Source organism: Hordeum vulgare, chromosome 5H (genome assembly GCF_904849725.1).
Source record: "Hordeum vulgare subsp. vulgare chromosome 5H, MorexV3_pseudomolecules_assembly, whole genome shotgun sequence".
In the NCBI taxonomy this organism is placed as follows: domain Eukaryota; kingdom Viridiplantae; phylum Streptophyta; class Magnoliopsida; order Poales; family Poaceae; genus Hordeum; species Hordeum vulgare.
In genome coordinates, this window is record NC_058522.1 from 95,919,276 (window position 1) to 95,940,539 (window position 21,264).

At 42.7% G+C, this 21,264-nt stretch overlaps 1 pseudogene; it reads right to left on the bottom strand.

The window, feature by feature from the left end:
* LOC123396364 overlaps positions 1-21,264 on the bottom strand; it is a 99,587-nt pseudogene that overhangs the window by 25,947 nt on the left and 52,376 nt on the right.

The following is a 21,264-nucleotide window of genomic DNA, read 5'->3' on the forward strand; positions in this document are numbered from 1 at the left end:
TGTGTATTTATGATTAGATTATCTATGAATCTTATTTGAGTTTCTTCTGATCTCTCTTATGCATGATTTCATATCCTTGTAATTCTCTTCGAGTTGTGGGTTTTGTTTGGCCAACAAGATCTATGATTCTTTCAATGGGAGAAGTGCTTGGTTTTGGGTTCATACCGTGCGGTGACCTCACCCAGTGACAGAAGGGGTAGCGAGGCACGTATTGTGTTGTTGCCATCGAGGGTAAAAAGATGGGGTTTTCATCATTGGTTTGAGATTATCCCTCTACATCATGTCATCTTGCTTAAAGTGTTACTCTGTTCGTCATGAACTCAATACACTAGATGCATGCTGGATAGCGGTTGATGTGTGGAGTAATAGTAGTAGATGCAGAAAGTATCGGTCTACTTGTCTCGGACGTGATGCCTATATGCTAGATCATTGCCTTAGATATCGTCATGACTTTGCGCGGTTCTATCAATTGCTCGACCGTAATTTCTTCACCCACCATGATATTTGCTATTATGAGAGAAGCCTCTAGTGAACACTATGGCCCCAGGGTCTACTCCACACCATATTTTTAGCCTTACACTTTTTACTTCGTTGCACTTTCCGCCTTTAGATCTCACTTTGCAAACAATCCTAAATGGATTGACAACCCCTTGGAAGCATTGGGTGCAAGCTTGTTTGTGTTTGCGCAGGTACTTTGGACTTGACGAGGATCTCCTTCTGGATCGATACCTTGGTTCTCAAACTGAGGGAAATACTTACTGCTCCTGTGCTGCATCACCCTTTCCTCTTCAAGGGAAAAACCGACGCAAACCAGAGAAGTAACAAGAAGAATTCCTAAGCACTAGGTAAGGACTTTTGATGCCGCAGCAGAAGAATTTCTGACGCCATTGCCGGGGAGGAAGATCAAGTCAAGAACTCATCCAAGTAGGTGTCGCAAACTCATCTCTTGCATTTACTTTGTTTGCCAGTTGCCTCTCGTTTTCCTCTCCCCCACTTCACCAATTTGCCTTTTTCGTTCGCCCTTTTTCTCGCCCTATTTCTGTTTGCTTGTGTGCTTGCTTGCTTGCTGAAGTCACCATGAACGAAAACACCAAACTTTGTGACTTCCCGAATACTAATAATAATGATTTTATTAGTACTCCGATTGCTGCCGCCACTAGTGCGGAGTCATACGAAATCAATGCCGCTTTGCTGAATCTTGTTATGAAACAGCAATTCTCTGGCCTTCCTAGTGAAGATGCCGCATCCCATCTCAATACCTTCATTGAGCTTTGCGATATGCAAAATAAAAAAGATGTGGATAATGACGTGATTAAATTGAAGCTTTTTCCTTTCTCGTTGCGAGGTCGCGCAAAAACTTGGTTTTCTTCTTTGCCCAAAAATAGTATCGATTCTTGGGATAAGTGCAAATATGCTTATATATCCAAGTATTTTCCGCCGGCTAAGATCATCTCTCTCCGTAATGATATCATGAATTTCAAGCAACTTGATCATGAACATGTTGCACAAGCTTGGGAGAGAATGAAATTAATGATTAGAAATTTTCCCGCTCCTGGTTTGAGTCTTTGGATGATTATTCAAATCTTTTACGCTGGCATGAATTTCGCATCTAGAAATATCTTGGACTCCGCCTCAGGTGGAACGTTCATGGAAATCACGTTAGGAGAAGCCACAAAGCTCTTAGACAACATCATGATGAACTACTCTCAGTGGCACAGTGAAAGGTCACCTACTAGTAAGAAGGTACACGCTATAGAGGAAATTAACTCGTTGAGTGCCAAGATGGATGAGTTAATGAATTTGGTTGCTAGTAGAAGTGCTCCTTTGGATCCTAATGATATGCCTTTTTCTTCTTTGATTGATAGTAGCAATGCTAGCTTGGAAATTAATTTTGTTGGTAGGAATAACTTTGGCAACAACAACACTTGTAGAGGAAACTATGTTCCTAGGCCTTTTCCTGGTAACTCCTCTAATAACTTTGGCAACTCCTACAACAATACCCATGGAAATTACAATAGATTACCCTCTGATCTAGAGAGTAATATCAAAGAGTTCATCAACTCTCAAAAAAAATTCAATGCGTCCATAGAGGAAAAACTACTCAAAATTTACGATTTGGCTAAGAGCATTGATAGGATTTCTTGTGATGTTGATGCTTTGAAAGCTAGATGTGCTCCTCCCAAAATCAACATGGATGAAACTTTGAAAGCTATGCGTGTTTCCATGATTGAGAGCCAAGAAAGAACCACCCAAATTCGTGCTAGACATGAATGGCTTAAAAAGGCGTGTTCTTGTGATGAGAATCACGAAGATCTTAAAGTGCTTGGTGTGACTCCCATTGAATATTTGTTTTCTTGTGTCAAACCTAATGATTATGGGGCTGGATATGAATCCACTTTGGTTGAAAAGTGCCCCAAGGATTCGAAGTCCATGTACCTTGATGCTAAAAGCATTAAAAGTGGAGTAGAAGACGTTAAAACTTTGAGTAGTAATAAAATTACTACCGTGGATTTCAAGGAATTCAATTATGATAGTTTCTCCTTGATTGAATGCATTTCTTTGATGCAATCCATGTTGAACTCTCCACACGCTTATAGGCAAAACAAAGCCTTTACCGATCATAGCGTCGAAGCTATGATAAAAGCTCTTGAAGAGAACCTTGAATTGGAAGTCTCTATCCCTAGAAAGCGTCATGATGAGTGGGCACCTACCATCAAAATCAAAATCAAAATCAAAAACTATGAGTGCAATGCTTTGTGTGATTTGGGTGCTAGTGTTTCTGCGATTCCAAAGTCTTTATGTGATATTCTGGGTTTTAATGAGATTGAAGAGTGTTCTCTTAATTTGCATCTTGCTAATTCTACTATCAAGAAACCCATGGGAAGGATCAATGATGTTCTTATTATTGCAAATAGGAACTATGTACCCGTGGATTTCATTGTGCTTGACATTGATTGCAATCCTACATGCCCTATTATTCTTGGTAGACCTTTCCTAAGGACTATTGGTGCTATCATCGATATGAAGGAAGGGAATATTAGATTTCAATTTCCTTTAAGGAAGGGCATGGAACACCTTCCTAGAAAGAAAATAAGATTGCATTATGAATCCATGATGAGGGCTACTTATGGTTTGAGCACCAATGACGACGATACGTGATTCTATCGCTCCTATGCCTAGCTAAGGGCGTTAAACAATAGCGCTTGTTGGGAGGCAACCCAATGAATTTATCTTTTTCTTTCTGTTTTGTTGCATCCACACTTTCACAATTCTGTTGTGATTGTGTTTTTTGTGTTTCTTTTTGTGTTTGTGCCAAGCAAAACCTTTATGACTAGTCTTGGTAATGGTTGTTTGATCCTGCTGGAAAAAGACAGAAACTTTTCGCTCACGAGATGATTTTTCATTTTTATTCAGAAAGAGCTTTTGAGTTGATTTTTTTTCTGCTGATTCATATGGTCTTTCCCCCACACCTTCCTAAGTTTTCAGATTTTTTGAGGTACCAGAAATATACGAAGTATACAGATTGCTACATACTTGTCTGTTTTTGACAGATCCTGTTTTTGTTGACTTGGTTGCTTGCTTTGATGAAACTATGGTTAGTATCGGGGGTACTAGCCATGGAAGAGTGAGAATATAGTAGCCCATCATCAATATAGATGGAATTCAAGTTTTCTACAGTACCAAAAGAAGTGGTAGTTTGTTTTCTTGTACTAATGTTATCACAAGTTTCTGTTTAAGTTTTGTGTTGTGAAGTTTTCAAGTTGTGGGTGACGTTCTCATGGAAAAATAGATAAGGAGTTGAAAGAGCTCAAGCTTGGGTATGCCCAAGGAATCCCAAGCCAAATTCAAGGACACCAAAAAGCCTAAGCTTGGGGATGCCCCGGGAAGGCATCCCCTCTTTCGTCTTGAATCCATCGGTAACATTACTTGGAGCTATATTTTTATTCACCACATGATATGTGTTTTGCTTGGAGCGTCTTGTATGTTAGGAGTCTTTTCTTTTTGTTGTGTCACAATAATCCTTGCTGCACACCTTTTTGAGAGAGAGACATGCACTCATCGTGATTTTGCTAGAATGCTCATAGTGCTTCACTTATATCTTTTGAGCTAGATACTTTTGCTCTTGTGCTTCACTTATATCTTTGGAGCACGACGGTGCGTGATTTGGTAGTTGGCTTATGCTATGAAAGTATTCCCAAATGTGCTAGGTACCCGAAGAGGATGCAAAAACCTCCATCTTCATGTGCATTGAATTGAAAGAGAAGTTTCGATTCCTCTCAATTAGTTTTGAGACGTGGATTCGGCAATATTGAGAGTTATGTTAGTAGGGTGTTGTGAATCTAGAGATACTTGTGTTGGAGTTAGTGATTCCCGTAGCATGCACGTATGGTGAACCGCTTTGTTAGGAAGTCAGAGCATAATTGATCTATTGATTGTCATCCTTTGTGTTGAGGTCGGGATCGCGCGATGGTGTACACCTACCAACCCTTCCCCTCGAAGTATGCGTTTAGCACATTGTTTTGATTACTTATAAAAACTTTCGCAATAAGTATGTGAGTTCTTCATGATTAATGTGAGCCCATGGTATAGATGCACTTTCACCTTCCACCATTGCTAGCCTCTCTAGTGTCGCGCAATTCTCGCCGGTGCACAAACCCACCAAATTCCTTCCTCAAAACAGCCACCATACCTACCTACTATTGCATTTTCATAGCCATTCCGAGATATATTGCCATGAAACTCCCACCGTTCCGTCTCATGACTTGTGCCGTCACTCTTATATTGCCATTGCATGATCATACTAGATCGTTGCACATCCTAGTACATTGCCGGAGGCATTTCCTATGGAGTCATCATCATTGTGATCTTTGACCTGTGAGTAAATAAAAGTGTGATGATCATCATTATTAGAGCATTGTCCCATGTGAGGAAATAAAAAAGAGGCCAAAGAACCCAAAAACAAAAAAAAGAGAAAAGAAAAAAGAGGCCTAAGAGCCCAAATAAAAAAAGAGAGAAGGGACAATGCTACTATCTTTTTCCACACTTGTGCTTCATGATTAGCACCATGTTCTTCATGATTGAGAGCTTCTTGCTTTGTCACTACCATATGCTAGTGGGAATCTTTGTTTTATAACTTGGCTTGTATATTCCAATGATGGGCTTCCTCAAAATTGCCCTAGGTCTTCGTGAGCAAGCAAGTCGGATGCACACCCACTAGTTTTTCTTCTTGAGCTTTCACATACTTATAGCTCTAGTGCATCTCTAGTATGGCGATCCCTACTAATTCACATTGATATCTATTAATGGGAATCTTCATAGCCTATTGATACGCCGAGTCAGTGTGACCATCTCCTCCTTTTTGTCTCACAACCACCACCACACTCTATTCCACCTATAGTGCTATATCCACGGCTCGCGCTCATGTATTGCGTGATAGTTATAAAAAGTTTGAGAAAGTAAGAGTGTGAAAACAATTACTTGGCCAATTCCGGGGTTGTGCATGATTTACATTAGTTGTGTGAGGATGATGGAGCATAGCCAGACTATATGATTTTGTAGGGATAACTTCCTTTGGCCTTGTTATTTTGAAAGTTCATGATTACTTTGCTAGTTTTCTTGAAGTATTATTGTTTTCATGTCAATAGCAAACTATTGTTTTGAATCTTACGGATCTGAACATTCATGCCACGTGAAAGAAGTTGCAAAGGACAACTATGCTAGCTAGCATTCCACATCAAAAATTCATTATTTATCACTTCCCTACTCGAGGACGAGCAGGAGTTAAGCTTGGGGATGCTTGATACGTCTCCAACGTATCTATAATTTTTGATGCTTTCATGCTATTATCTTGTCAAACTTTGGATGTTTTGCATGCTTTTTATTTATTTTCTGGGACTAACTTATTAACTCAGTGCCAAGTGCCAGTTCCTGTTTTTTCCATGTTTTTGACCCCTTTCAGAGGAGATTTTGAAACGGAGTCCAAACGGAAGAAAATCCCCGAAAAGATTTTTTCTGGAACGGAAGAAGATTGGAGAACTTGGGAGCCAAGCCAGAAGAGCCCCAGGGGCCCCACAAGCCCCCACCCCGCGGCCAGGGGGCGCGCCATCCAGGCTGGTGGGCCCCCTGGAGGTCCCCTGGCCTAGATCTTGCGCCTATATATTCCCAAATATTCCCAAAAAAATCAAGAGACGATCCCAGTTACTTTTCTGTCGCTGCAAGCTTCTGTCTCCGCAAGATCCCATCTGGAGGGCTTCTTCATCAACACCATGACCTCTCCGATGATGCGTGAGTAGTTCACCATAGACCTACGGGTCCATAGCTAGTAACTAGATGGCTTCTTCTCTCTCTTGGATCTTCAATACAAAGTTCTCCATGATCTTCATGGAGATCTATCTGATGTAATCTTCTTTTGCGGTGTATTTGTCGAGATTCGATGAACTGTGGATTTATGATCAGATTATCTATGAATCTTATTTGAGTTTCTTCTGATCTCTCTTATGCATGATATCATATCCTTGTAATTCTCTTCGAGTTGTGGGTTTTGTTTGCCAACTAGATCTATGATTCTTGCAATGGGAGAAGTGATTGGTTTTGGGTTCACACCGTGCGGTGACCTCACCCAATGACAGAAGGGGTAGCGAGGCACGTATCGTGTTGTTGCCATCGAGGGTAAAAAGATGGGGTTTTCATCATTGGTTTGAGATTATCCCTCTACATCATGTCATCTTGCTTAAAGCGTTACTCTGTTCGTCATGAACTCAATACACTAGATGCATGCTGGATAGCGGTCAATGTGTGGAGTAATAGTAGTAGATGCAGAAAGTATCAGTCTACTTGTCTCGGACGTGATGCCTATATGCTAGATCATTGCCTTAGGTATTCTCATGACTTTGCGCGGTTCTATCAATTGCTCGACAGTAATTTGTTCACCCACCGTGATATTTGCAATTATAAGAGAAGCCTCTAGTGAACACTATGGCCCCCAGGGTCTACTCCACACCATATTTTCAGCCTTACACTTTTTACTTTGTTGCACTTTCCGCCTTCAGATCTCACTTTGCAAACAATCTTGAAGGGATTGACAACCCCTTTGAAGCGTTGGGTGCAAGCTTGTTTGTGTTTGCGCAGGTACTTTGGACTTGATGAGGCCCTCCTTCTGGATCGATACCTTGGTTCTCAAACTGAGAGAAATACTTACTGCTCCTGTGCTGCATCACCCTTTCCTCTTCAAGGAAAAAAACGATGCAAACCAGAGAAGTAACAAGAAGAATTCCTAAGCGCCATGGAAGGACTTTTGTTGCCGCACCAAGAGGCCACGACGGAGGAGTTTCGGGAGGTGGTCGAGGAGGTGACTAGAGGCACGGAAATGCTCACGCGAGTTGGGGGAAAGCTTCCTGGGGTTTAGGGGATCAGTTTGGTGGGTCAAGGGGAGTAGGAGCCGTTGTGTAGCCGGAGATCGACCGGAGCTCTGATACATCTCCATTGTATATACTTTTCCAAACTCTTTTGCCCTTGTTTTGGACTCTAATTTGCATGATTTGAATGGAACTAACTTGGACTGACGCTATTTTTAGCAGAATTGCCTTGGTGTTGTTTTTGTGCAGAAATGAAAGTTCTCGGCATGTCCTGAAAATTTACAGAGAATATTTCTGGAAAATATGAAAAATACCTGCGCAAAGATCCACCGGAGGGGATGGGCCAGTGGGCCACAAGCCGTGTAGCCGCCGCCCCCTGGTGGCGGCTACCAAGCTTGTGGGGCCCACGTGGCTCTGCCACCCCCACACTCATGTATATAAATTCACTTTCGTCCTAGAAAAAATAAAGAGAGAAGATCTCATCGCGTTTGCGATACGGAGGCGCCGCCACATCCTGTTCTTCATCTAGAGGGCAGATCTGGAGTCCGTTTTGGGCTCCGGAGAGGGAAATCGTCGCCATCGTCATCATCAACCTTCTTCCTTCTCCAATTCCATGAATCTCTTCATCGCTCGTGAGTAATCTATTTGTAGGCTCGCTGGGCGGTGATGAGTAGGATGAGATCTATCATGTAATCGAGCTAGTTTTGACGGGGATTGATCCCTAGTATCCACTATGTTCTGAGATTGATGTTGCTACTACTTTGCCATGTTTAATGCTTGTCACTAGGGCCCAAGTGCCATGATTTCAGATCTGAAATTATTATGTTGTCACCAATATATGTGTGTTTTAGATCCGATCTTGCAAGTTGTAGTTACCTACTATGTGTTATGATCCGGCAACCCCGGAGTGACAATAACCGAAACCACTCCAGGTGATGACCATAGTTTGAGGAGTTCATGTGTTCACCAAGTGCTAATGCGTTGGTCTCGTTCTTTATTAAAAGGAGAACCTTAATATCCCGTAGTTTCCTTTTGGACCCCGCTGCCACGGGAGGGATGGACAATAGATGTGTAAGTGCATCTAGTGCCCCTTAGTGATTTTGGTTGTTTTGAAGACTTATAGGTTAAGTATCTAATGTGTTTGTGAGTGTACACAGGATCTATAAGTAATTGAGGAGTCTGAGATATTTGAAGAATATCGACCCCTAAAAATATATGTCTTCAGTTGAAGAGATTGGTCTGAAGCTGAAGAAATGAATCGCGAGGAATCTGCGATGAAATTGATATTCCTCATGAAGATACTGATATTGAAATTCGGTGGTTCCTGAAGAAAATCACTCTGAAGAATTGAAGCATGAAGATTTACACCTTCTGTTTTACTTTCTTCGCATTCGAGTAATAGGAACACCGTACTATTAAAGGGGGTCGAAGTTACACTATGGAATGAATTTCCTCATGATGCTCAACCCAAGCCTAATCCTACCAAAAGCCTCAAATGAGGAATACGAGTGACATGAGGACTCTCACAGTTGAGGGTTCCGACCGTTTCGATAGCCACGCCAAGTCACTGGTCTTATCCACTCCAACGGTCATATTACTTAAGGGCATTAGTGTCAAATCATGTCGGGATGCCCCCAGGCTATAAATAGCCACCCCCCACAACCACTAGATGGTTGGCTGCTCCGTTAGAAACTGACACTTGTCATAAGAGCAACCCAATTCCTCAGAGCCTTCGAGAGTAATTCATCAGTGAGGAAATACACCATACACCGAAACCACAAACCAAACCTAGTGATTGAGCATCACTGAAGAAGTTGTTCCTGTGTGGGACTGAAGCCTTTTACCTTTGAGGACTGTGCATCCTCCATACGGTTAGGCATCATGGTCTAGAGCTTTCCAGCAGTCAATTGTGGATCGTCGGGTGACCAAGTTTGTGAGGGTTTGGAAGTCTGCCCTGAAGACTTACCACGAGTGTTGGGCGAGGACTGTGTGTCCTTAGCTCAAGGAGAATACGGTAGGGACTGTGTGTCCCGGGACTGTGTGTCCTTTGGTTTCAATACCAAGCCGCTCCAAACCAGATGTACGACTGTCACAACAGTTGGAACTGGGTCATCAACGACTGTCTTCACTGAGAAACGGGTTCTAATTCCTCAACTCCTTACTTTCCTCGTATTATGTGTTGATGACTTTCACTGCGACTGTTTGAAGAATTTGTTGAAGACTTTCTCTGAATTTCCTCAACCCCAAATTCCGCATGTTAGTAAATCCTCATCTGTATTCTGCGTGCCTGCTCATAGTGCAATCTGTTTTCACATTCTTCACTCTGAAAAACTGCTGTTGTGAAACTTTGCACATCTGATCCTTTACTGTTTCCGCTGTAAGTTAGTCATCAATGAGGAATTTCCCAAAAGGAATTTTCTCAGTGATAAATTCTAAAAATCTCCTATTCACCCCCCTCTAGTCGATATAACGCACTTTCAAGATGTCATGCAAGTTCTTTTCCCTAAGCACGTATGACGACACACGGAATTCATGCCTACATCACATTGACGAATGGGAGCTAACCACATATCTCTCTGTGTTATAACTGTTGCATGATGAATATCATCCGACAAATCACCGACCCATTGCCTACGAGTTTGTCCCACTGCTGCTGTTACTACTGCTGCTGCTGTTGTTACTTGTTTTGCTCTGCTACTGTTACTACTGTTGCTGGTGCTGTTACTTGTTTTGCTCTGCTGCTATTACTACTGTTGCTGATGCTGTTACTTGCTATGCTCTGCTGCTACTTTCTACTACTGTTACTTGCTACTGTTGCTACTTGCTACTGCTGTCACTGCTGCTGTTCCTTGCCACTGTTGTTACTCGTTACACTGCTGCTACCTGCTACAATACTTTTTCTCGCGCCGTTGACGGGAAAGAATATTTTCCGTCCGCGGGCAACTTCTAGCGCCATTGATACAACAGTTGGGAATAGTCTGCCGTTAATAGATCGTTTCTGGCACTGTTGTTATCATACTACCTTGGTGCTGATACTATGCTTGCAGATACTAATCTTTCAGGTGTGGTTGAATCTGACACATTCAGCTGCTAATACTTGAGGGTATCCTTCCACTTCCCGTCGGGCGAACCAACAAATTTGGGTTGAATACTCTACCCTTGAAAACTGCCTTGATCCCACGTGTTGGTGGGCTATTGCAATACAATTTCTAATTGTTGAGCAATTGGGAGCAGCTCTCTTCTGACTCCGTTGTCGTGGAGGCATCCACTCGGGAATAGTTGCACGTCAACAGTATTTTTCTGGAGTCATTGCCAGGGAACTGCGATCAGCACTTTTCTGGCGCCGTTGCCGGGGAAGGGATTGCTATATTCTCTGAGCCACTTGGGATTTATATCTGCTGATCACTATGAAGAATCTGAAAGACCCAAAATCCAAAGTCTTGCCCTCAACTACGAGGGGAGGTAAGGAACTGCCATCTAGCTCTGCACTTGATTCACCTTCAGTTATGAGTAAGTTTGCGACACCACCTCCTGCTAGAAATCTTGATATGTCGCCTGTTCTTGATGATGCTTATGATGCTACTATGCGTGATACTGCTAGAGATGCTATGCGTGATACTGCTAGAGATGATATGCCTGATACTGCTAGAGATGCTATGCTTTATACTGCTTTGCCTGATGATGCTAGAGATGCTATTTTGCCTGATGATGATATGCCTGATACTGCTAGAGATGCTACTTTGCCTGATATACCACTAGGGGTATTCCTCGATGCTCATATTGCCATAGTTACTGCCAATGCTCGTGATGCTTCTGAAACTGCCGATACTATTGAGATAGAACCTGCTTTTGCTCCTGCTAGATCGAGCTCTCCTAGATATGAATTGCCTGATATACCTGAGGGTTATGTTATGGAGGGAGAGATAGCTAAGGATTTTCTTGCGTGTAAGGATGCCTATGACGCTGAGAAATTACTTCTCAAGTGGAAGGAAAAATCTTTGAAAGCTAGGATGAAATACGACCCGAAGTTTGCCACATCACCTATCTTTATCACCGATAAGGATTATGAATTCTCTGTTGACCCTGAGATATTCTCTCTAGTCGAATCCGATCCTTTCTACGGTTATGAGTCTGAGACGGTCGTAGCCCATCTTACCAAACTACACGATATAGCCACCCTTTTTACTAGTGAGGAGAAGATCCGCTACTACTATATTCTTAAGTTGTTTACTTTCTCTCTAAAGGATGACGCTAAAGCCTGGTTCACTTCTCATGCTCCTGGATGTGTGAGTAGTCCCCAGGATATGGTCTGTTACTTCTGTGAGAAATATTTCCCTGCCCATAAGAAGCAAGCTACCTTGCAGGAAATATACAACTTTGCTCAACTCAAAGAAGAGAGTCTCTCACAAGCTTGGGGGAGGCTCATCCAGCTACAGAATGGTTTGCCTGATCACCCTCTTAAGAAGAACGAGATACTTGATATCTTCTATAACGGACTTACCGATGCTTCTAAAGCCCACCTAGATAGTTGTGCCGGTTGTGTTTTTAGGGAACGAACTATAGAACAAGCTGAGATTCTATTGAATAACATCTTGATCAACGATAATGCTTGGACTATTCCCGAACCACCTCCTAAGCCAACTCCTAAGAAAAGAGGTATTATATTCCTCAGTCCCGAAGATATGCAAGAAGCCAAGAAATCTATGCAAGAGAAAGGCATTAGATCTGAAGATGTCAAAAAACTACTACCTATCGATACAAGTAGTAGAAGTGAATTCTCTACGTAGGTTTGATGAGAGTGATATTCCTTTTGACAAACCTACTAGCCTATGCTTTGATGAGTTTGACAACTTTGTTGCCAAACAACAGAGTTTCAATGATTATGTTAGCAGACATTTGGAACAAAGTACTCGTATGCTTAGTCATTTAAGTGCTTGTGTAGACATAAATGTCAATGATCTGAAGCTTCTGAGTAAACATGCCTCTATGATTACTACTCAGGTAGAACAAGTACTTAAAGCTCAGAATGACTTTCTCAATGAATTAAATGACAGCTCTGTCAGAGTCATTACTAGAGGAGGCAAAATGACTCAGGAACCTTTGTATCCTAAAGGCCATCCTAAGAGAATTGATCAAGATTCTCAAGGAATTAATGCTGATATACCCAGTCATCCTAAGAAGAAGAAGGATGACAGAAACCTACATGTCAGTTCACCAAATACTGTCACCCCTGAAGAACCAAATGATATTTCTGCGTCTGATGCAGAAACACAATCTGGTGATGAACATGAACCTGGTGACAATATGGAGAATGATGTTCATAATGAGGCTCAACCTAGCAATGATAAGGATGTGGAGATTGAACCTACGGTTAATCATGATAACCCACAACCTAAGAGATACGATAAGAATGACTTCACTACTAGGAAGCATGGTAAAGAAAGGGAGCCATGGGTTCACAGACCCATGCCCTTTCCTCCTAAGCCATCCAAGAAAAAGGATGATGAGGATTTTGAGCACTTCGTTGAGATGATAAGACCCGTCTTTCTGCAGATGCGGTTAATTGACATGCTCAAAATGTCTCCATATGCCAAGTACATGAAAGATATTGTGACTAATAAATGGAAGATACCAGATCTTGAGATCTCCACCATGCTTGCCAATTACACTTTCAAAGGTGGAACTCCTAAGAAAATTGGTGATCCCGGAGTGCCCACTACATCTTGCTCCGTTAAGGGAAACTACATAAGAACTGCCTTATGTGAGCTTGGAGCCGGTGTTAGTGTTATTCCGCTCTATCTTTATCGTAGACTTGAACTGGATAAGTTGACACCCACTGAAATTTCTGTGCAAATGGCCGACAAATCAACTGCTTTCCCTATCGGCATTTGCGAGGATGTGCCTGTTCTGGTTGCTAACACCACTATCTTAACAGACTTTGTTATCTTGGATATTCCCGAGGACGATGCCATGGTTGTCATCCTCGGAAGACCCTTTTTACACACTGCAGGGGCTGTTATAGACTGCAACAAAGGCAATGTCAACGGTAATCAGCATACAGTGCACTTTCCAAAGAAACGATATCAAGTACATTGCATCAATGCTATCAAAAAAACTTCATCGATTCTTATTGGGAGCTTTGAATGCCCTATTCCTCGTGTCAAGATGAAGTATGATTTGCTTGTTGGGGAGATACATATCCCCATTGAGGTGACTTAGTGGCTATTCGACAATTCTCCGTTTCCTCTTGCGATTCGAAAAGGTTTTGTCATGAGGATTTGATCAACCCCATTGACGGATTCCTTTCGATGACCATGAAATGGATGAATCAAAGAGTCACACACCTCTGTTTTAAGCTTTCAGTTTCTGTTGCTTAGAAGAAAAATGATAGATTTAGTTTAGATTTTCCTGTTTTCTATTTAGCGTCCCGGAGAAAAATACCCCGAAAATAAATGTTCTCCGATTGTCCTGAAAATCTAGTATGACTTTTTCTGGAAAATTTGAAAAATACTGGGACTGAGAGCTGGCCTGGGGGCCACAGCAGTGGGCCACAAGCCCTGTAGCCGCCGCCCCCTTGGTGGCGGCTACCAAGCTTATGGGGCCCACAGGGACCCCCTCCACTCATTCCAGCTCCCATCCTCTTCTTCTACCTCCAGAAAAAATCGTTTCGCAGCTCAAACCCGTGTTCTTGCTCATTTGGCTGAGATTTTCGATCTCCTTGCTCAAAGCAACATTCTCCGAACCATTTTGGGGGAATTACTCATTGGTAAGTGACTCCTCCATTGGTCCAATTAGTTTTTGCTCTAGTGCTTTATCCTTCACGTATTCTTGCTACCTTGGTGACCCTGTTCTTGAGCTAGAAATGTTGATTTTAGCTGGTCCCAAGTAGTTTTAGCGCGTGATACGGTCTCTAGGCACTAGTAGGAGTAATTGCTACAAGGTGTGGTTGGTCTTTATTCACTTTTCCCTTGAACTTAAAAAATTTCAGCAAAAGGAAATTATGTTCAGGAGGAAGTTTCATGGTGGTTTCTCAAGTAAGAAGGGTCCCCGTCTTTCTTTTTGGGAGCCCGAACCTTATCAACTAAGGGACGCACCGGTACAACCATGTGAATGGCCTTCCGATGAGTTCATGATCGAAGCAGGCTTCAAGGATGAGTTTGATACACTTGTCCGCAATGCCGGGTTAGAAGAATTCCTCTCAGATAAATGTGAACAGTATGCTATGCTCACTTCCTCTTTCGTGCGTAGATTTCATTTTTCAGTTGGCCGTGACTTATCCATACTGTTCGATCTGTATTATAAATCCTACACCATGGATTTGGAAGATTTCAATAGGATTTGCAAGATACCCGATGGGGGTAGTCTTAATGATCCTGCTAAGTCTTCGGTTAGAGATTTGTCTCCAGTATAACTGTTGGAGAAACTAGAGACATCACGCAAGCTACCATAGGAAGCATTCATTTCCCTGCCTTGCACTACTTTGCCCTCTTCATAGGTAGATGCATTAATGGCAAGGGTGCACATTGTCACCTATGCGCTACCCAACCTTAGTATCATTAAGAGCGCAGTAACAGGTGACAGGAGCTTCAATATGGGAGCTATAATAGCAAGGAGGCTGAATAATAATGCCATTGATGGGGATTTCTTTGGTGTAATTTATGCTACGCGCTTAGCAAATTTTCTTGGAGTATCCATCCGTTCAGGAGATCCCCCTCTCCGTACAGCCTACCTTGATCGTGTTGCTCTAACACGCTACTAGTTCCTTGAGAGGGATGATGAATCCCACCTATACCGTTTGATATTTAACCGGCAGCGTGTTTTCCATATTACCCTTCCTACTCCTGCTTTCTTTGACTTTCAGGTAAAACGGAGATACTACATAACCATAGGAGAGACAAAGTAGTATGAGAGGGAGGCGACGGCTGCTCGTCCTCATGAGACAGCTATTCATGCAGTGGCTGCAGCATTCCCGTATAACACCCATTATGATTTTGGGTTTCGCCAGGACCATCCTTGGGAGTAGAACAAGCTAGGCCAAAAGCCTAAGCTTGGGGGAGTACGTGTTCTCACTGACCTTACATTCATGCTTATGCTTTCACTTTGTTAGTCGGTGTTTACACTTTGCCACTGTATTATCCATGCTAGTTTTTTTTTTGTTTTTTTTCTTGTTTTGTGTCCTTTTGAGAAAACCCAAAAAGATTTTCCTTTCTTCTTTTGCTTGTTGGGAGTTATCCCGTGTAAATAGTTTTCTTTTTCTTTGGGTCAAGGTAGAAGATATTGATTACAATGTTTAGTGGCTCTTGCATGCATACCTGTTTAGCATTCAAAGAGCCGTATTACTTTGTCTTCTCCTTTGTGTTTGCCTGCAGATTTCAGCTTAGTCCAATGCACGAGCACTCTTATTATTGTTCACATCGTTCGATCGTGCAAGTGAAAGGCAATAATGATGATATATGATGAAGTGACTGAGACTGGAAAAGCTGGTATGAACTCTATCTATTTGGTTTTTGTAAATATGACTAGCTTGTCATCCCAGATTCAGCTTTGTTGTGAGAGAACCATGTTTGCAATGACAACTTAGAGATCATAGTTTCTGATGCCATGCTTAATTAGCTGAGAGCTTATAATGGTTTGTCTTGAATGCCAACATAGATTTTGAGATGACTATGATCTAGTATGATAGGATGGTATTCTCCTTTGAATGATTCAAGTGGCTTGACTTGGCGCATGTTCATGCATGTAGTTGAAACAAAATCAACATAGCCTCTATGATGTTCGTGTTCATGGTGATTTATATCATGTTCATGCTTGCACTCCATGTTATTCAAACCCATTGCATCTTGATGACTGTTGTCGCTCTCTAGTTGGTCGCTTCCCAGTCTTTTGCTAGCCTTCACTTGTACTAAGCGGAATACTTCTTGTGCATCCACTTCCATAAACCCAATTTTTTTTCCATGAGAGTCCACCATACCTACCTATTTGCGGTATCTACCTGCCGTTCCAAGTAAATTTGCATGTGTCATTCTCTAAACCATCAAGGAATAATCTTTTTTGCATGCCCGAATCGCTCATGTGGTGACAGGGGGCTATTGATATCTTCCATGTTAGGCGTGTTATCCTCGACATGTGTTTATTCACTGTCATTCATGAGAAAGGGGCCAGTAATTGCAATACCCAGTTCCACGCTTAAATCGAAAACATAACTGTAAAACATGACTCCCCCCCGGATTGATGTTAGTATGGACGACACCCGAGGATTCGGCTCGCCGTGGAGTGTGATTGATTGGTGGTGGGGGAGTTAAAACTTTACTTTTCTATTTGGGAACCGCCTATAGCATGAGTAGCATGGAAGATATTGAGAACTCTTGGTCATTGCGTTGACAATGAAAGCATGTCACCCAAATTTATTATCTCTGTTTTCAAAGCTTGAGCTCTGGCACCTCTGCAAATCAATGTTTCCCACTGCGAAGGGCCTATCTATTTATTTTCCTATTGAGTCATCCTCTTCTTGTATAAGCACCAATTAGAGATCACCTCTGTCATTTTTATGCTTTGCTTTTGATTGATATTGAGTATGACTATGACTAGATCTTCGTTGCTATGAATTACAATGTTTAGTCAGCCCTTGATCTTTGAAAGTGCTCTGCATTTATGTTTTGCGGTCTCAGAAAGAGCTAGCGAGATACCACCTATTCATATTGCTTCATGCTTGTTTCGATTGAATTGTTGGTATCTGAAACTCATTATTATTTGCTCGCTAGCTTATTATGCCATTGATATTAGTTTACTGTGAGACCTTTGTGTCACTTGCTTATGTGGTTAACTTGTGATCTTGTTGAAATTCTAGATATGAGTTAGACATAGTTGCAACAACAAGATCAAACAGAGTTTGTCAAAGTTTTTCTTTCTCTTTCAGTTTGTCAACTGAGTTGCTTGAGGACAAGCAAGGTTTTAAGCTTGGGGGAGTTCATACGTCTCCATTGTATCTACTTTTCCAAACTCTTTTGCCCTTGTTTTGGACTCTAATTTGCAAGATTTGAATGGAACTAACCTGGACTGACGTTGTTTTCAACAGAATTGCCTTGGTGTTGTTTTTGTGCACAAATGAAAGTTCTCGGAACGTCCTAAAAATTTACGGAGAATATTTCTGGAAAATATGAAATATACCTGCGCAAAGATCCACCGGAGGGTATGGGCCAGTGGGCCACAAGCCGTGTAGCCGCCCCCCCTGTTGGCGGCTACCAAGCTTGTGGGGCCCACGTGGCTCTGCCGCCCCCAAACTCAGCTCTATAAATTCACTTTTGTCCTAGAAAAAATAAAGAGAGAAGATTTCTTCGCATTTGCGATACGGAGGCGCCGCCACATCCTGTTCTTCATCTGGAGGGTAAATCTGGAGTCCGTTTTGGGCTCCGGAGAGGGGAAATCGTCGCCATCGTCATCATCAACCTTCTTCCTTCTCCAATTCCATGAAGCTCTTCATTGTTCGTGAGTAATCTATTCGTAGGCTCGCTGGGCGGTGATGAGTAGGATGAGATCTATCATGTAATCGAGTTAGTTTTGACGGGGATTGATCCCTAGTATCCACTATGTTCTGAGATTGATGTTGCTACTACTTTGCCATACTTAATGCTTGTCACTAGAGCCCGAGTGCCATGATTTCAGATCTGAAATTATTATGTTGTCACCAATATATGTGTGTTTCAGATCCGATCTGCAAGTTGTAGTTACCTACTATGTGTTATGATCCGGCAACCCCGGAGTGACAATAACCGGAACCACTCCCGGTGATGACCATAGTTTGAGGAGTTCATGTGTTCACCAAGTGCTAATGCGTTGGTCCGGTTCTTCATTAAAAGGAGAACCTTAATATCCCGTAGTTTCCTTTTGGACCCCGCTGCCACGGGAGGGGTGGACAATAGATGTCATGCAAGTTCTTTTCCGTAAGCACGTATGACGACACACGGAATGCATGCCTACATCACATTGATGAACGGGAGCTAGCCACATATCTCTCCGTGTTATAATTGTTGCGTGATGAATATCATCCGACAAATCACCGACCCATTGCCTACGAGTTTGTCCCACTGTTGCTGTTACTACTGTTGCTGCTGTTGTTACTTGTTTTGCTCTGCTGCTGTTACTACTGTTACTGCTGCTGTTACTTCTTTTGCTCTGCTGTTGTTACTACTGTTGCTGCTGTTGTTACTTGCTTTGCTCTGCTGCTAGTTGCTACTGCTGTTACTTGCTACTGTTGCTACTTGCTACTGCTGTCACTACTGTTGTTCCTTGTCACTGTTGTTACTCGGTACACTGCTGCTACCTGCTACAATACTTTTTCTCGCGCCGTTGATGGGAAAGAATATTTTCCGTCCACGGGCAACTTCTGGCGCCACTGATACAACCGTTAGGAATAGTCTGCCGTCAACAGATCGTTTCTAGCACCGTTGTTATCATAATACCTTGCTGCTGATACTGTGCTTGCAGATACTAATCTTTCAGGTGTGGTTGAATCTGACACATTCATCTGCTAATACTTGAGAGTATCCTTTCACTTCCCGTCGGGCGAGCCAACAAATTTGGGTTGAATACTCTACCCTCAAAAACTGCCTCGATCCCATGCGCTGGTTGGCTATTGCAAGACAATTTCTAATTGTTGAGCAATTGGGAGCAACTCTCATCTTACTCCGTTGCCGTGGAGGCATCCAGTCGGGTATAGTTGCACGTCAACATTATTTTTGTGGAGTCATTGCCAGGGAACTGCGATCAAGCTCCGAGGCGGAGGGGCCTCGGTCGATCTCGAGCACCGGGGTTCTCCCGGTTTGCTGGGTGGCTAGGGAGATGCTAGTTGTCGTGGTGAAGCTATCTGAGGGGTGCTGGAGCGAGGAGGAGGGTTATAAATAGGCCCGCGACGGTGAGCCGATTTGGGGGCGCCGGTGACTCACCATGTCACGCATGGAGAGGGGCTAGGGTCAAAACCACGGTCTCAGGACATGGTTTTGGACTGCCAGAACCATCTTCTCCAGAGGGAGAGAGGGAGGAGTCGAGCATCCGTGGCCGCGCAACCTTGGTCGGTTCTGGTGCGCGCGGGGAAGGAGGGACCCTGAGGGTTGCTCGACGCAGAGGGGTTGTCGGGGAGGATGTTGGACACCTCGGGGGAGGCTGGAACTGACCGGGAGCGTCGCCCCCATCTAGGTGGCTTCCTATAGCGCGCCCAGAGCGCAGTTTTGGCATGCCACTGCATGCTGGTGCGCTCGGAGGCACTTTGGACGTGTCTAGCATGTCCTGGCACTGGCTGGGAGTGTGGCTAGCCGTTTGGGTCTCGTGGGAGCTTTGGCTGGTCAAGGTAGACAAGAAATATTGGTGCTGTCAGCCTTGAACTGAAGCCTAAATTGGAGTTTTTGGCCTTTCCACTTTGAACCATTGAGGGCCCAGTTGACTGGGGTTAGATATGGATACTGGCCACCTAATCTATGAGTTTGGAGCAAATGGGTTGGGTTTAGCTATGGCTAAGGTGGCTTTTCCCATCTGTCAAAATAGACAGAAATGGCTTCCAGGGTTTTATTCAAATAATTATAACATAAAATAGGGTTTAAAATCTTATGTATGGGAAATATATTTCCTTCTCATCATCTCCAAATTTAATCAGATTTTTCTAAGGCAGAAAAGTATTTTTCCATGTAGGAATGCCAATTCTGGCCTCAGAAATGGACATGTAATTAAATTAGGGAGATAATTATAAAAATAATTATTTTTGTAGTTTTGGAATATAAAGACAAGTTAAAAATCAGATCACCAACTTTGGGTAGAAACGCCTCTTGCCATCAAGGGCATGTATTGCAACTCAAAGTAGGGTTTTTACCTTGATCAGAAATAAGTAAAGGTTTTTAGAAACAATTCAATATTGTGAAATGGGTTTTTATCATCTCATGATCACACACACAAGCATACAATGATAATTATGGCACTCACATCATTAGTTTTGAAAAAAGTTATAACAAGCTCAGATTTTCACAATACAAAGAATGTGGTAGTAAAAACAAGGTGTGACAGAAGTGAGTAGAATAGTTTGCTCCAACTCATTTTTGCTTAAATCTCCATTTTTGTGGTGAACCAAAAATTTCAAAAATGAGCTTGTTTGGAAAGGCAAAGGGGTGGCTTGGGAAGAAGAGACCCGAGCCTACCGATAGATTAACTAGAGTTGCAGCTTCATCTTCTACTGTGAGGACAAGTTACAATGATGATATCGTGCCACCGGAGTTGTTCCACGAGACGGACACGGCACATGCCATGGCATACCCGTGTTCTGATTTTCTTATGGTGGAAGGTATTAAGAATGAGTTTGATAACCTCTGTGCAGTGGCAGGTTTGATACACCACATGACACGATGTGTGCAACAATATCCAAAACTCACTTATTATTTTGTCAACTTGTTTAGATATAATGATAAAACTTCCATGATTGAATTCAGATTATATGAGGATGTCTTTACCATGTCTTTGGCAGAATTTTGTGATATTATAGGTGTGTGGAATGCCGGGAAGACGACCAAAATGAACGTTCAACCATACGAGCTGAAATCCCTATTCGCTTCCATTTGCAGTGAGGACCCGCGAGAAATTCACCGGTGGAAGATCTCCAACATCTTGTTTCCCCACATCAGGTATTTCGCATATTATATTGCTCGAGGGGTGATGTCAGCTGTGCTTCCCTTGCAATGGCGCCACATATACTTCTGCTACCTCAAAAAGATCTCCGGCAACGGATCCGGAAATTGTTGTGTCGACGGCACGAGGAATCCTTCAGCTACGGCTACGCCTTAAGGGACTTCCTAGGCAAGTATGCAAAGGATTTCCCTCGTGGCCTTGGAGCCTTGCGTTGGTGTTCCCTCTAAGCGGAAAGGGTGATGTG